We start from the raw sequence: 18023 nt of genomic DNA on the forward strand, positions 1-18023 counted from the left end.
CACAGCGTACTACATCCACATGTGCAGCTGTCACAGGACCTCAAAGTTCGTTGTCCAACGCTCTACATTTTATATGAATTTTTGTATTAATAAAGATTATACGAATTTCTCGCACTATAAAATTAGTTATATCTGGATTCCACTATTTTCAACCAAAATTAATATTGGTATTTTGATACTTGTTTGACTATAAACAATGATGTAGTATAGAACAATTGAACTATACATTCAGTGGCATCAGTATTACTTCATTTGTGATTCGAGTGGGAGGTTTAGGCAGTATTCATATTCATAAAAGTAAAGTATTTTTGTTTGTTGACGCCTTATTTTTGAGTGTACACTTAATATCTTAGAACTGCGTCATTTGTACATATACCATAATTCCGTTTTAAAATATATAGTCAAAAAATAAATTTAATCGAACACACATTTTTACAGAAACATATCAAACATATTAGTGCACATATAAAGTGTAATATGGAGGAAAATAATTGAAAAAGCTCAAAGATATACTGATTGAACAAAATATTTAACTTGAATGGTAAAATCAATTGGATATGTACATAGAATAAAAAAATATTTGAAAGTATTAATTAATTAATCAATTAAATTATAAATAAAATACAATGTATTTTCCTGTATATACTCATACAGCAATGAGCTACTTTATGATTGATAGATCAAAATAAAAATAATATTAAACTAATGTCAAGGAAGTCGAAAAAACCTAATTTATTTATTTACTTTTTGTATAGAAACATACAATAGCTTTTTTTAGATGGCAATATAAACAGGTTTTTTAAATATTTAAGCTGCTATCGTATTATTTAATTCTTAAAGACAGAACAGCTTAAATAAAGTAATAATTAGTCCTAAGGCACAGACAACAACAGCATTGACTTCCACATGCCAGTCATCAGGGAGGCATGGGGGGTCCCATAAATGGAGCAGATTGTCTTAGCTTGTTCCTAATTTTGGCGGTGTATCGAACGAAGCTGACGTTGCAGCTGAGAGAAAACACCTCAAATAGTAGTTTTTGAACTCTCAATTATTCCAATTTTCAAAAAAAAAGTCTAATATTTAATAAAGGTATAGCCTTAAAAACCATAATTGAATTTATTTCAGTTCATTTCCGGATCAGCTTTATTTATACATATATAATTATTCAAAATATTCAAGATATTGTCAGTCAAATCATTCACATATAATAAAAATGACATAAGGTCCCTCGACTTTTCATAGAAGGTAATAAAAGAGTTTTATTTACCCATTCTCTATCTCGTTAAGAATATTCCCGTAAGAATTATTGATAATGACGAGTGGCCTTGATTTTGCTTTAGTAATCAATGAATAATTCATCCTATTTGTCTTTTTCTGCAAGAAAGGATAATAAAGAAAAAGAAGTTCTTCATATAATTTCATTAAAAACAGTTGGTTTATAAAGAAAAGCACATAATGATCATATGCACCTCAATTGAATGTTTCTATAAAAATCAAATTAATTTAATAATTGGACAAATTTCTTAAATCTGATGAATAAAATATATATATTAATTAAAATGAGGTTGTTGTCCCACCAATTCATAAATTTGGAATTTGAACGCTTAAACTTTTTTGAACATATCTATTTGATTTCTCTGATTTCAAAATCACAATTATTTGAATAGACCTAAAAAAAATGTGCTTAAGTTATACTGTTGTATTTATATACAATGAATTGAAAATCAAATTTCGAAAGATTGAATAAAAAGTTTTTAAAATTTAAAATATGCCGCCAAAAAATAAAAACATGTTGACATTTTTCTAAAACTTACTTTCATTTTGGGTAATTTTTTTTTATATTGGTATAAACATATTTTTTATACGTTACACCTTGTTCGTGTTTTTGTTAATTTGATTAACTCATTTATATTATAAAAACAATAACAAATGTACAAATCAAGAATGGTGTTTTTTATTTCTTCTCTTTGAAGCAACAATTCATTCTATTGCAATACCACCAATATATAAAATAAAACACAGAGAACATTATTTTTCTCTTCAGTCTAATTGATTAAGTTCTTTTAGATTTTCCATATAATTGATAATTGTAGATTATTTTTTAAAAAACTTAATAAAAAAATACTTGGTAGAAAATAGAGTAGATTCTTATAATTTAAGGATAATAATTCTAAGAGTCTTATAAAACATGTTCTTCAGGTATGGAAAAGAAAAAACAAAAATTAAACGTGGTAACCCTGACAATTTGAAATATATTTATAAGAAGAACAGTTAAGGCGTTATAACGATACATTATTTCATTGTTTTGTTATTATTATTAATCGAAAGATATCATATTATCTTTTGTCAGGAATAGTTTTGATGCAACAACAAACAGACAAGGTAAGCTTTAGTATTATAAATAAGATTGTAAATCCTAAGTTGTATTTATTTGTTGTTGTCAACCTGAACAGTATTTTGTATTGTATACTACTGAAATCAGTATTTTTTCATTCTTGAGAAGATAATTATCTCCTAAGACATCATATACTGTCTATTACGAAATAATTGCAATTCTTTTGTTAGGCTTCTATGAATGAACCAATGCATAGAAAAATGGGACTGAACTTCTATAAAGGACCTAATTAGTTCGGTCCATTAGAAATCACAACGGTCTGAAACTGGTCTAGGCTTTTCAGATCGAAACCCTATATATATGTTCATATATATATATAAAGACGCGCTGAGCTTTAGCTACTCACGTTAATTGCTACATTGTTATTTCTTATATAAAGTAATGACGCAGTCAACCCGGACAGTTATATTATTATAAAGTGTACCAAGAATGTCTGCGCTATTGAATTATCAAAGTGCTCTTTGACACGATTGACCGTACATAAAATTTAAGAAATTATTTTCTTTAATGTATATTCCTTGAAGTATTATATATTTTATCTTAAGCATTCTATGTATGATATTGTTCAATTCAAAAAAGTTGTATAAAGTGAAGTTGTCTTTGTATTTTGACATAAAATCAAAATAAATATAAATATTTATATATGTACTTTTGATGGGTTTATTCCCTAGTGAGTAAGCACATAAAAGAATCTTATTTTTTACAAGAAAAATAGTTGATTTCATTATAAATAACAATGTTTACATATTTTGATTTGTAGATTGGGAATTCTACATTCTATCTCCTTAGTACTATTCTTTTTTACCTAGTAAAAAACTTATGAACTTAAAAAAAAAGTTACAAATATTTGACTAAAATTATGCAATCAATAATGTTTTATAAATAATTATTTAAACCCTCAAAAATTATGGTTTTTTCACATTTATTATTTTACTCAAAATAAATAAACTAAAAATATAATGTTACACAAAAAGTATGCAAGGTTGATATACATATTGTATATACGTTTAGCAAACTAAAGTCTCATAATGTTGTATCTTCATATATTTGTTAATGGAAAAACAGTTGGAAGAATCTATTATATATTTCTTAATGTTTAACCATGTCAAGGTGTCACATTTGTTTTGTTTTCTTTCATGAATAATCTACAATTGCTAGTACATAGATAAATGATATTCAACTCTAACGGACTCTAATAGTACAATAAAACGTTTACCAATCAACTTGGCTCCTTGAGGTGACGTAAAAGTGATTATACATTTTTATACTTAGATAAAAAAATAATGTTTATTTCGTTTCTAGACTTAAGATAAAGCTCTTCCCTAATAATGTTGTTATATTTTTTAGAATTTTGTAAGCATATTCATGATCCATATTAAAAACTACATAATTTTATTCACAAACCATTTGTACGACAATTTTGGCTAAAATAAATTATGACAAGGAACAACTTGACATATAGCATGGTATAAATAGGTTAATATTTGGTTTCTTCCATATTTTTATTGACATAAAACCTCAAACAATATTATATTTTTGTTATGCCATAAGGAACTTCATGTCATTTGTATTAATTCATACAGTGAAATATAGCCTGAAAAGGAAACATATTAATAAGCAAACAATTTTTTTTTCCCAAACAAATTTTGAATACTTTTATAGTCCTTTGTAATTGTTACACCCTTTTTCAATTTACTTGTTTCCATGTCATGAAAATAATAACAAAGTCTAGTTTTAATAAGATATGACAATAAATAATATTATTACCACTCAGAAAATCACATGCGCTTTCTTTCTTGTTTTGAGAATGAATGCACGCTTCCACTCTTGCCCGATCGGCAGCTCATTTTATAGTAATTCCAATTTAAAAAAAAAATCATTTTTCTTTAAATTGTGCAATTTTGTTCCTGCACCTAAAATCATGAACATGCTCCTGCTCAAAAATTTTGAGCATCACTAACTAACGCTATGGACAGAGTGATTATTATATTTTAAACAGCTACAAATTACATATTGAATACATACCAGACAACCCAACATTTCTCCGAGTTATTGGGTATCGATGAACTATAGCTATAGATAAGGTCTTATTTTCTTTTACTTGCTGTCCTTTTCTACACACACTCGTTGCTAAACAACATCTAAAGCCTCATTTAATTTTATATACAAGGTAGTTCTTTGACCTCATCTAGATCCTGAATATATGTATATTGGCAAATTTTCGATTTTATTTAATAGCATAGATGGTAATAACATAATAACTTTCAATATTGCCTCTATTGGCGTCAATAACTGCCTCAATTATCCCAGAGAATGATGTATAAAGAGGAGTACTTGATGGACACACGCTTGATGGATGTATGGAGGGACTTTACACTATTGTGTGAGGTGACCCAGGCATGTTTCTCCAACATTGAAGTACAAAAGGTTCAGGCTTGCAGACCCTTTATGGAATTGATTATCCCTGACTTGAAAGTAAGAGTCACTTTCTTCACCTGAAATCTGCCCTGGACTTTCATGGTAATGTTGTCGGAGATCTAACGATCCTACAGACTGGTTTTTAGGAGTAGCCATTTAGTTTTGCGATGGATTTTGCTTCGAGGCCTGCGTGTAATAATTCAGCAATCGTGTTTCTCCTAAGCTGTTCCATCTTGACAAGTGACACAAAATGAAAACAAACCAAATGTATTTTTTAGTCACTTAACTTCTTGTATGAGAAGGAGAAACTTGGCCGTGATGCACTCATACGGGATGAGTTCCAAGATTGTTCAATGGTAGCGCATCTCTTTTATTTTATTTTTTAATTAGACGCGCCGACTAAAACTACACACGCTCGTTGTTAAAAATCGTTGTTATCCATAGACATACAAACTATGTTTTTTTAACATATGCATTCAAATTAGGTTCAAAGTAATAGTCTCTTAGTTTTTAGATTAAAATATTAATATTTTTATATGTCTTAACCAATTTAAATCATTTTTTTTTTTTTGCAGGTGTTGACGTTTAAAATTGTTAAATATGATATTTATCGACGAAAACGTTGGTAAAATTCTGGAAGAGTACGCATCATTTCTATCGTAGGAGAGAAAAAATATTGATATCAAATTTGAATTAAAAGGTAAATATATTAATATGTTCTAATAGATTTGGCATAATATTGATATAGGAACATATAAAAATCAATATACATACTTCATATATGGAAAGGTTTGTATTTGTGCCAATAGTTAGGCATAAAATTATAACAACTTTAAATACCCAATTTTTCTGAAAGTAGTTTCAGTTCATATTTGACTAAATATGCATTTAAATTTTTTCTCTCTACCTTAAAAAAATCAAAATCTATAAATTTAAATTATCCATTGAATGCAATAATCTTACATTTCTTACAAATTCACTGTCAGAAAAAGCTAAACCTTTAAGTAAATAATAAAAACTTCAAGAATATAAAAAAAAAAAAAAAAAAAAAAAAAAAAAAAAAAGCTAGAGAAAAACTTTGAAAATGCGTCTTTTTTAAAACTGGGATATTTTACAACCCTTTGAAAGTTAGAAAGAATTAAATAGTTCCCAAATCTAGAGTGTTGAAGCTCAAAGGACAATGTGTTCGAGAAAAAATATTCTCTTGATGCGTATGTTCGATGGACAGTTACTCCTAGCGAAGGAAATATGTAATATATATATATAAATATATTTATTATGATATAATCGACCAAATGCATAAAATTGCTAGTTATTTAAAATTACACATAGTTCTATAATAAAAATAGAGTTTTCTCTAGTTATTTATAAACGCGTGAAAGGTTTAAAAGTTGATAAAAGATGGGAAGAATAGAATAAAAAAAAGTTTTATAGTTTAAAATTCCATATATCTCACGATTGTTGTGCTCAAACCTGCCGGAACAGGATACCTTTTATATCTTCAAGCATATATTATTGTTCGACTCTTTGCTATGATCCCTTCCACTTTTTCTTTTCTCATTGTAGGAGCAATGAGTCAATCTTACGCCTTGAGACTTATACCAAACCTATCGGTAATTACACTCTTTATCATAGATAATAAAAGATCATACTCGATCACAAAAATAAAATAAATGGAAGGATGTTTCTTCAGCTTTTTCAGAAAAAAAACATCAAGGGTCCGCTTAATTCGACTTGCTGGTATATCAAAGATATTGCCAACTTGTATATTGACAACAAAGACAATTCCTTCGTCAGTTGGAGAAAATGTAAAACTGGAATCTTTGATTATACTGTATCAGATACAGTATATCTGATACTATTTAAAGGAAACTTTAAAAAAACTCGTCATTTCGAGGCAACCCATCTATGATTAGATACTTTTTTTTACAGATCATAGATCATTTTTAGCTTATATTTCAGCGAAATTGTTCTTGTGAGGCCATTCTTGATATCTGTCTGTACTAATTGAAAATTATTGTAAATTGAATTGAAAAAGAAACATACAGAAAAAAAATATACCTATGAAAAAGAAAAAATCCTTTTGGGAATTCTTCATTCCTAAGAATTCCTACAATGTTAATATTAAAAAAGTAGACGAAGAAGTTGACTTAATCTGAATTTCTTACTTCATGTTTCTTCTATACGAAACATTTTATGTATTCAAAAATTAGTATTTGAGCGAACATTGACTCTAAATAAAATTTGTTATACCTAGATTTAAAAGTTTTTTTATTATTTAAAACAAAATCAGCAATTACAAAAGTAGTCCAAAATCGAAAATTGTAATGCAGAGCTGTTCTTTTTAATTTGTTCAACCAATAATACGAATTTTTATATTTATATTTAAACAATTACTGGCTATCTGATTTAACAAACAATATATTGATAAAGTGTCAACATTTACTCTTATGGAACTAGATACTTGCGTAAGTACTCTCTGCTAATTATTTAAAAACATGACGTAAATATTGACTATTGTATGACGACAAAGGCAATAAAAAAATCCTATTTACTAATTGTTCTAGTATTTGAACATAATTCATAATATCTAAAAAAAGTAGATCTATATCACTGGGTCAAGATACTAAATCGGCAAAGGATCAAGTATTTATTTATTGCCCGTATATGGATTAGAGTTGCATAAATTTAATTATTTCTTTTTGGCCCTCTGTTAATGAACTGGGATATTATACAGCCCATTGTTTGTGTTTTTGTTCATTTAAATCTATAAGTTACCACCAAAACTTTTTAAGATGCTTATGAATTATTATTAAAATAAATCAAATACAATTCTATATTTTTCTAGATAATATTTTGTTTATAATTTTTTCGTAAATTTAGCCATTTTTAATTGAGGTTAAATTAATTAAATTATCTTTTTTTGCAAAAAATATCGTTCCTTATAAAATTTTAGATTTTCATCTTTTTCAATTTGAAAACTGAGGCATACGACAGTCGCTATCAAATTGTAATTTATTTTTTTGTAAAATGCACACAACCTCGTTAAAAACTGATGGGTACAAATTGGACTGCCAAAGTACGTATACAGTGATGAATATCTCAAATAAATTTTTATCAAAATACAAACTGAATTTTTTTTATAAGTTTAACAAATTATATCTTGTAAAAAAAAATCAAGTTGTTAAGGTTACTTATAAAAAAAAATATGTTTCTGAATGTCTTTAATTAATTCAAGATTTTTAAGGATTTTAATTGATATATAAGGGTAAAACATTCCACAGCTCACAAACTGGGCGAAAACTTGAAATTGATGCACTTGTGTTATATAGATTTGAAAGGGCCCATAGTGAGACAATTAGGACTGTCTGTCATTGTATAGGCAGGCATGTATCTCAAGCACTTGTATTTTTTTTTTTCAATCGGACGAGAAATGTCATCACAGCGAGATTCAATGCTTAGGGCATCAACTCTTCTTCATAAGGGTCACACTCCAATAGATTTGGTAAGGATGACGGAAATTGCACGTAAGACCATTTACAATCTTAAGAAGAGGCAAGACAACAACGAGATCATAGAAAGAAATGCCTTAATTATGGCGCTAGACATTGTTGCCTCCGACGTCATTGTGGCTTCTCTAATCTGGTTCCCGGTTCCAGCCCGTGGCAGCCATATACAGCGACATTTTCATGTCCAGCCTGCTCTTCTGGGTCAAAACAAATTTCATAAACGGCAACGTCGTATTTCATTAAGAAGGGGCAACCGCTCCCACTAAAAAAATCACTCAGATCTCCTTTGCTAACTACATTGCTTTCTGGGACAAGAAAATGTGGCCACTATACAGTCTGGATGACAATCCCCTGAACTTTTCTTTCTGGCTGAACATCGTGGGGTGGGCCTCTAGAAATTTTTCACCTGAACAAATGTTCCATGAAGGTCTCTTTCACCATTTGTGAGTTCAATGGTGGCCAAATTTAATAAATTAATTTGACATTCACTATGTATTAGAAACCGATTAATAAATATTTTTTAAATTTAGAAATCAGGAAAGGCAGACTATTCTTTTTTTCCTTTTCCAAATTTGTAAATTTCAAAATTCCAACCAGTAAAATTGAATTATAATAAACTTCATAGTATTGACTACTTTTCAGGGAAATGCAAACCCTTCTATGTCTATATATATTTTGTTGAATATTTTACTTTTAAATATGCAAATGAATTTATATATATTCTATTGAAAACATTATTCATGAAAGTTCAAACAACACAAAGATATGCCATAAAAATTGCATATAATTAAAATAATACTTGAAAGAAAATTGTAATAATGCTTTGAATCAATTCAATGAAAAATTGATTTCCTACAAAAACTATTAGCTAACAGCTAAACTTATTCACCATTAACGATTATATAAGCTTTTCAATTTTGTAAAAATAATATTTAGATATTTTCTATAAATCGTTTTTTTATTTTATTTACAGTTTTACCTAATTTACTCTAATAATTGTAAATCTTAGGTAAAACACGTTTTTAAAAATATAGGAAAATACCTAAAAGCATATGTCATGCAGGGCCCTCAAAATCATTACCCTACAATCCCAGCATGTTCATTTTCTTTTAGACAACTAAAAATTTGTATTACCTACCTAATGAGTTACCTAAAAATATACCCGATATCTTAGCACCTTTGTAGTAAACCTTAAAAACTTTGTAACAAGATTTCTTGAAAATCTGTCCCATTTGTTGATAAAAGTAAAGTGAATACTAAAACAAATTCTATCAACAATCTTTTGTAAGAGAGGATTTTCGTTGGATGAACCGAGTCAAAACAGTTTACTTTAAAAGTCTCGTAGCTGTAATACTAAATGATCTTATGATCTTCTACATAAATGATAAATTAGTAAAATCCTTTTGTTCTGAGACCACATTATATTTCTGGATGTCAAGCACGAATGGTACTAGACGTATTGTCACAGATGCTCAACATTTAAAAAATTTAGTTTACCCGTTTGTTAGAGTTTGCAAACTAGTAGTATTTGGGATCGTCATCGGAGTAATTCTTGACTAAGTTCTTGTTAACAGTTTTTCTTTTTGTTAAAAAAATCCCAAAAATGTTAAATTTTGGTAATTGTTTCATCACTTGAATTAAAACATTAGAAACAAAAACTGGCCGAATTCATTTATTTTCAGGATAACAAAATATAAAGATTTTCTGGCGGAAGTGCAACAAATGAATTTTCAAATTTTGCACGTAATTTTTTTATATTAAGTGAAGACAGAAAAATTGAAGTAGCATCAATAATGAAAGGAAAACATGTTTTTTATAGAATCAAGAAAAGAAAACTCAAACCCAATTGGGGATATGTTTAAATAATATATTTTGATATATATTTTCTATTCGATTTATCCTCATTCACAAACAATATCAGCCTCAATACGATACGGAACGGATTAACACATCTTGATGATGAAGGCCGACTACTTGACGTTCCACGCTGCCATCATGGTAGTTCAGGGCGAATCCAAATTTGGATGTGAAGTACGGTAGACATTCCTCTCCAAGGTGCCCCCAACTGCAAAGGGATGAGGTCAAGGCTAAAATAAGGGACATGGATGCAGACCAGAAGTCCTCCATATTTTGGTAGCAAAAATTTGGTTCTTCTTTCCTGTATGTGGCTGTAATTGACTACTTGATATGGATGGAGATCCCAACAGTCTCTGCAGCCTTCTAGGGACAGATAGCTGTGTGGAGGGATCGCACATGAATTGCTGTTTTTTTATGCTCTGACATTTTTATACTGGGAGATATGGGATAAAAGCAGAGCTTGTTTATTTTTGTTTAAGCTGTCATTTAGTTGCATAATGAAACCTCTTTATCCAAAATAATAGGAATTTAATCATAATTTGGTGTTTCTGAAAGTTTTGGGACCCTCTCTCTATATAATTTTACCTCAAAAAATAGTTATTCAATTTTTTTAATTATATAAAACGACTAAGTATGATTGGTCAAAAGCAAGGAAATAAATCTTTATAAAAAATAACTTATCATAACTTGAAATATTGTGTGATTGGGGCAAGTATTAGGTACTTGATTCTTATTCAACTTCCTTATATTTTACTTTTGATATGCTTTCAATCAAAAAAAAAAAAAAAATCAAAATCAATATCTCGTAAATGAAAATAGTTGCATTTTTTTTACATATAAATATAGAAATTATTTTGATTCTTTGCTTGTCAAAAGTATATACAAAAATCAAGATATATTACATTAACTTTTATGTAGCTATACATATGATACCCATGTTTCATAAATAGTATTTACAATATTAATTTAATTCCTCGGGGTTTCATTTATCTCAATGAGGACATACCTGTCAAGCCTTCTGACCTTCAAAGATTGTGTCAGAAGGAGTTGGAGGGCCTCGGAATGAGGATAATCCCAAATTGTGCTTCATATCATTCTGATAGTCCCCTTAGCCAGAAATAACTTGTTGAAGATGTGATTCATGGGCTTTGTGGCGTTTGCCCTTCATCTTATTCTTTGGAATGGCCAGGAACTTGGAATCCTCCTTTAAATAGTGTATTCCAATTTGTGATTTCTTTAAAAAAAAATTCTATTTTTTTTAATTATGTCAATCTTGAAAACGAGGATACTTGAGCATTTCCCATAGTCCATAATCTTTACACATCCATTTCCTGCGTAAATGAAATCAGAGATTCACTAAATTTTTCTTCTTGCTCACTCATGACTTAAAAATAATGAAAGGTTTATTATTACTTTTTTATACACGAAATACCAACAACGGGGGTTAAAAAAATCCATAGTTTTGAGAAAATGTGAGTTAATCACAAGTCCACGTTTTGCTTACAATCCTAGTATATCGCCTAAGGTTATGCACATACTACCAATTAAGAATGTCTTAAAACTTTTTATAAATAGATATAATTAGAGTTGTATAAAATATGACATGACAAGTTTGCCTCGTTTTTTCTAGTGAGCAATTTGAGCAGTGTTAAATATTTTTTCAAGCTTTTATCATTACTATTTTGTCCTTCATAGTCCAATCACCAACATTGAGAGCATTTATATTCTACCTAAACGCTCTCGCTCTCCACTTGCTTCCCAATCCTGATTTCCACTGTCTTCTGCTCCCAGGAGACCCTTCAAAGCCTTCATGATCTCCTCCACACTTACATGGACGTGGAGACAAGTCATACCACCTTTGCCTTTTCACCTAAATGCTGACAACTGTTCATTTTTGAAAAAAATCTGTTAGATTGTTTATTAAATATAATATTCCTTTCCTTTAATAAGACAAACCTATGTCGTACTTTAAAATATTCACAATAAATTAATCCTGACTAACTTAAAGTCAAGTCCATGATTTTATTTCATCACTGTACGTAACTGTTCTTGTACGATTTTTTAAATTTTTAGTTTGTTTATTCATTTTCTCGCATAGTTGCTTGCAGAAAATCGAATGAAATATCAGGATAGTCAAGCCGTTCTCCTCCAAAATGTTCTTCAAATGGTAAGGGCTAAACATGCTAATTATCTTCTTTTTTACGTGCTGAAATTTTTTGTCTCCTCAGCAATATTTTTGTAGGATAATATACTTTGTAATTTTGTGAACCCACCTTAATACATAATTTATTTTAAGTTTATATTCTTATATATCCACTAAGGACATAAGATTTACAAATTTATATATATATTATCATACTTTAAATATCTAGAGAAAGAAAGACAGATGGAAAGCGATAAAAAAGATAGAATAAAGTGTAAAAAAAAATAATAGGGAAATAAAAACTTATTCATCAAACAATGGTGAAGTAAAATAAAAGTTTTTTTTAATAGGATTAATACCTGAAGCTCCCACCCCCTCACTTTATTTATTTTTTGCTAAATAAGGATATGCCTCGACAGATGAATTTAAAACTTATAACAAATCCGACTTATGTTTTCCACTCTAAAACTAATAAATTGTTAAAATGGTAAAATTATGCATTTGAATCTTTTAAATGTAAAAAAACTTTTACAGGATCCCCGCATGTTCAGATAAATTCGTTTTAATCATTAAATATTGCTCTACTAATTGTGAATATCTATTTCTGAAATGATTAAGGTATGGGATGAATTAGAATTTAGTAATTTTTAAATTAAATTTTAGTATATTGTGATGTTATTTTTCTACCTTGCGTATTCTAAATTAAAAAGACATTGTGCCGCCAATTTATGCCCGCCATATTTAATTACTTTATTCATGAAGATAAATCAATGCGTAATTCCAATCCCAAACGATTTTTTTGTAAGCATCGTTTTTTATTTCTTCATCAAAAAATTAAAGGTATTTACTTTTGTGAAGAAGTAAAAAAACATTTCATCACATCTACTTGCAGTGAGAAGAAGAAAGAAAAAAAATTAGACAACATTTCTCAAAAAAAAAAAAAAAAAGGCATAACACTTTTTCAAAATTGTCAGTCGTCGTTTTTACCATAATGCATATTTTAAGTCTATAAAAGCTCAAAATTAAAAAAAAGAAGTTAGAAATAGATCTCATTTATTTTTTAATCGTAGGCAAAATCTTGTTATAGAGATTTGGAGATGGATAATGTATGGAATTCGACGCAAAACTATATTTGAATTATACTAATATATTGTTAGTATATTGGACTAATAATATTCATATCAACATATATTTTTATGGAAGAATAAATGTACATATTAAATAAATGAAAACAAATGACAGTACTATTTCCAAATTTTATGGACATGATGATGATACAAAAAGTCAGAGTAAACATGACTTAAATGTTCTAAATTGAAGAGAAAGTAAATTAAATAACCATTGTAGAGTTATCTTATAACTTATTTTCCTTAGAGATGAAATGTCACTTATTCAATCATATTTAAGGAAGAATCACCTAGTATTCCATATTCGTACATTCCTGTTAAGTACCAAGTAATTTATTGAAAGTTACTTCGCAGATCATGATAATACAACCAGAGAAGTAGTAGAAAAAATTTCGGAGTTGATTCATTTTTTCATACATCATTTGAACTCATTACCACGAGGTCTCGAATTAAGGAGGACTTATACTTAACTCGGTAAATTTAGCGTCAAATACAGCATCATTCTTTACCCATCGTCAAAACCCTATCACAAGAGTTTTCTTACAACTACAGGTGTAACTAAAAGACCAAGATATTTCAAAAGCTCAGGCATTAATGCAAGTAGATTTTAATTTGATAGAAAAATAAAAACCTTCATTACACCGAGAGATGTGTTTAAATATAATTGTATTGGGTATTGTAAACAAATATCGCAACCTTTATATTAAAATGATTACATAACGTCATTCACAATTGATAATAAGCAAGGTGGAGATATGATTTATCTAAATAAGGCCTGCTCTTCTAAGTATTAGCTTATTTTATAAATAAATATTATTACTTTCCAGTATTGTTTTAGGCCAACATTTTTGAGCATGCGGGATTCCTATAAAAAACATTGCAATGTAGAATTTCTTCGCACTTTCAATGAGAAGTTCAATTGAAATTGTAATTAAATGTAATTTTTCATCTCTTTTGAATCCATTGTCGTTATTTGTTGTTATATTTGCACAATATAAAACCTGCATTTTGCTAACAAACTAATGAAGCAAAAAAAGAAAAAAATTAATTATACTTTTTACTCTTATTTGTGTACGTTTATAAAAGTTTTTGTACATAAGCATTTCTATTAATGCCTAAGGATAGGAAGGCAACAAAATTAAAGTATTTTTAACATAAACTAAGAAAAGTATTGGGAATAAAACATTGGAAAGAAACCAAAATGAACATTGGTACATCATTTGTACATTTTTTGTATTGTTTCGAAACATTCAATCTGATTAGAAGCAAATTTTTTATTATGCTTTGTTAAGGATTAATTTATTGTGGGGACTTCAATCTTCCAAATATTGATAGGGCATCTTGGCTCCCCTCTTTTCCTATTGGTAGGCTGTTTTATAGAGGTATTTAAAAAAAATATTTAATGAAGCAACCCAATCTCAGGGCAATATTCTGGATCTGGTGCTCTCCTCCTCCAATTTTACTGTAGACACTCAAGCGTTGAATGGTTTTACTATATCTAATCAATATCCAATTTTAATTTCTACAACTAAACCTATAGCTTATAAAACAGAATAACAGCTCTAGAGTAGATTTTAATTTTACTAAGGGTGACTATTTCTCAATGAATAGAATACTTCGAACAATTGTTTAGGTCAGCCATGGTAAGACTGCCTACAAGTTCATAAAAAAATACATGCACTGAGTTTGTAAGTAGCTGTATCCCTTGGCGAGCGCATAAGGTTATGCATGATAAAAATGATAAAAAAATTAAACTAATATTCTCTTTAAAATGACAATCTTGGGATAATTTCAGAAGTTTTCAAGGTTGAAATTATCTCTTTAACTAAAAAAATATGAAAATAATGTTGCGGAATTTATTCGACAAAATAAGATTAAAAAGAAGATTTAGATACTATCAAAACTTTCTGACTCTTTTATGCAGCCATTGTACACATATATCAGGAAGAAAAGATGTGATTATCGTATTGTAATTTTTTTGATACAAAATAATGAAGGTCTACGCATCTTCGATAATGTTGGCTAAGCTTTCTGCTTTAGAACATATTTTGAATATTTCTATCAAATTTTTAGTAGAGGTGTTGTGAATTTAGTTATATTATTTACACAAAAGTCGTTCTTTCGTTTTTCCTTTTGATTTCTTTAAGTCTTCTTTTTTTTCCGTGAGGAATGAGGCGTTTCACAGTAGCTACAAAAATTAAATTTTGTAGCTTTATTTTATGTAATACATGCAACTTCATCGAAAAAGTGATAAGAACGTATTTGATTCCCATGACCTGCATAAAGTAATGGATATTTCATAGATTTTTTTTCGGAAAAATAATAATTTAATCATATTTTGAAATTCATATTTGAAATTTTTTTTTTTAAACTAACTTGTTTTTTTCTCGATCTCTTATATTTATATAAGTATTTTTAGTATATTAGTCGATATTTACAAATGCCAAATGTATGGAATAGTTAAAAAATGATGCAATATTCAACACTAAAATGAAATTTGATATCCATTGGGGATTCAATTAAATATTGTGAGAAACTTTTTGATTAAATTTGTTTAGACGTTCTTGAATTTTCATAAAATATTATATTAACCACAAATAAACAAAATTCAAAACAGTTATCAGTTGTTTTGATATAGTGAACACTACCTGGACAGACTTGGGCATTATGTCTGATATCCAATCATTTCAAATAATATCTTTTCTCCGCAATTATGTACAAACAAGCTCAATCCAATTCAGACATGAATAAACAACTCTAAAAAGAAATCTTGTACCTTCCTTGTATGGATATAACATATATTGTTTGTAAGATATTATCTTCTGTCATCATAGTACTCCAATACAAAAGGTGATGATTTCGAATTGGAAGAAGATCAAGAATATGTCCAACCACCCCCAGCTAGTGCATCTGATTTTAATGACTATTCCAAAGTTTTTGACAAGCCTATTGTAATGTTATCTTGTTGAAAGCCTGTATTAGTTTTGGTAGACGCTAAATGTATTTGTTTACGACTAATTGGTTTATTTAATATTTAAAAAAATGCTAAGATACAATCAAGTTACTACTTAATTCCCGCTTAGTAAGCGACATTACTCCACCGACTTATTAAGATAGTAATTGTTTGTCAGTAAGGATAATACAATCCCATGCTCATGCAACGATTCTTCTATGCAAAATTTGAAAAGATGCCTTACTTTTTGAACACACCTCAGATGTATACACGCATGGCACACGTGGTAACCAACCCTGAGGATTTGTAGGGGTGTTGAAATTATCAATCCTTGGTAGAGTAGAATTGAGGATCGACATCTGAGTAATTCCTGCTTATGTCCTTTCTATGTAGATTCGGAGTGGGATTAGTTTTTATTTTCTTTGCTTTAATATGAATAGTAAATTGCAGCTAATCTAACAAAATTTATGACGCTTCAGCGGGTCTTCCATCAAACATTTTTCAAATCGTCAGGATTATAACATTAATTATCAGACAATTTTTTAAAGAACTTTGTGTATTATAATCTTCGAAACTCAACAAATCTCATCGTCAAAATAAAGAAGTCCTTTCATTTATAATAATTATTATTTTGAAGGAGCAAAAATGCTATGTTTGTTAAGCATGTGCTTTCAAAATTTAATATATAATGGAATTTTCACACCTCCAAACAAAGCACATTCGAAAATTGCAGAATCTTTATTGTTTGATAAGGATAGTTGTTGAGATTTGAACACTTTGACATACAAAGTTATTATAAATAAATTGACCGTACACTTATGCATGTACCCGCGGTTAAAATGTGGTAGCCACCTTAATAGCACTATGTCTACTATTCGGGATATTTCAAATGTCTTATAATTTTATAAAAAGAGTTATATAGATTTTTAGTTATGTCTCAAGTTGACTATTAGCTCACTGGTAGGATTGTGGTTCTTATAACTATACAGACCCTAGGTACATCAAAAATTAGCTTAGTTATCATTTACTAATTTAGTAATTTTTGTGGCGAGTCGGATCGGGCTTAGAAAACACAAAAAGTGTTTCTATGAGGCTCTAAAAAACAAATCTTGCACTAATAGTACTAATGATAAAATGGATAACGCGCTTGGGAGAAGATAAGAATGCTTAGGTTTGTGTCTTGGTCGTTCCTGAAGAAGGAAATATACTTCATGTATAAAGACTTGAAAGACAATTTCTAAGTCAGATGGAGTAATTGTAATAATATATCGCTTATTTATACTTCTCTATCTGTCCGATTAAAGGAACATTAAAAAAATATTAGGAATTGAAAATATATAGCATTTTTTATTTATTCTCCTTCAAATATAAAAAGTAATTTTTAAATTTCATAGTGTTTATTATGAAATAACGGGATCCAGTTACTTTCATATTATTTCATAACTCCTAGTCTTTAAATACTTTGCCTTCGTCAAAAAACATTAGTTTTAAGTTTCTAAGACTTTTTTTTCCTTTTTTTTTAATTTATTTGTAAAAAAATAATCTAAAAACATTTCCAGAATTTTAAAGGGGTTTAATTCATGTTAATTCATTTTATGACTGAACATCCATCTAAATACTT

The 18023-nt window shown here is 28.7% G+C and overlaps 1 protein-coding gene across 3 annotated transcripts in view; it reads left to right on the forward strand.

The window, feature by feature from the left end:
• LOC121132502 (neural cell adhesion molecule 2) overlaps positions 1-18023 on the forward strand; it is a 295780-nt gene that overhangs the window by 115842 nt on the left and 161915 nt on the right. For all 3 annotated transcript variants that reach the window (XM_040727918.2, XM_071894191.1, XM_071894192.1), the window contains one exon: positions 5389-5513. The gene's annotated coding sequence lies outside the window, so the exon portion shown is untranslated. The remainder of the gene's footprint in view (positions 1-5388; positions 5514-18023) is intronic.

Source organism: Lepeophtheirus salmonis, chromosome 2 (assembly GCF_016086655.4).
Source record: "Lepeophtheirus salmonis chromosome 2, UVic_Lsal_1.4, whole genome shotgun sequence".
Taxonomy (NCBI): Eukaryota; Metazoa; Arthropoda; class Copepoda; order Siphonostomatoida; family Caligidae; genus Lepeophtheirus; species Lepeophtheirus salmonis.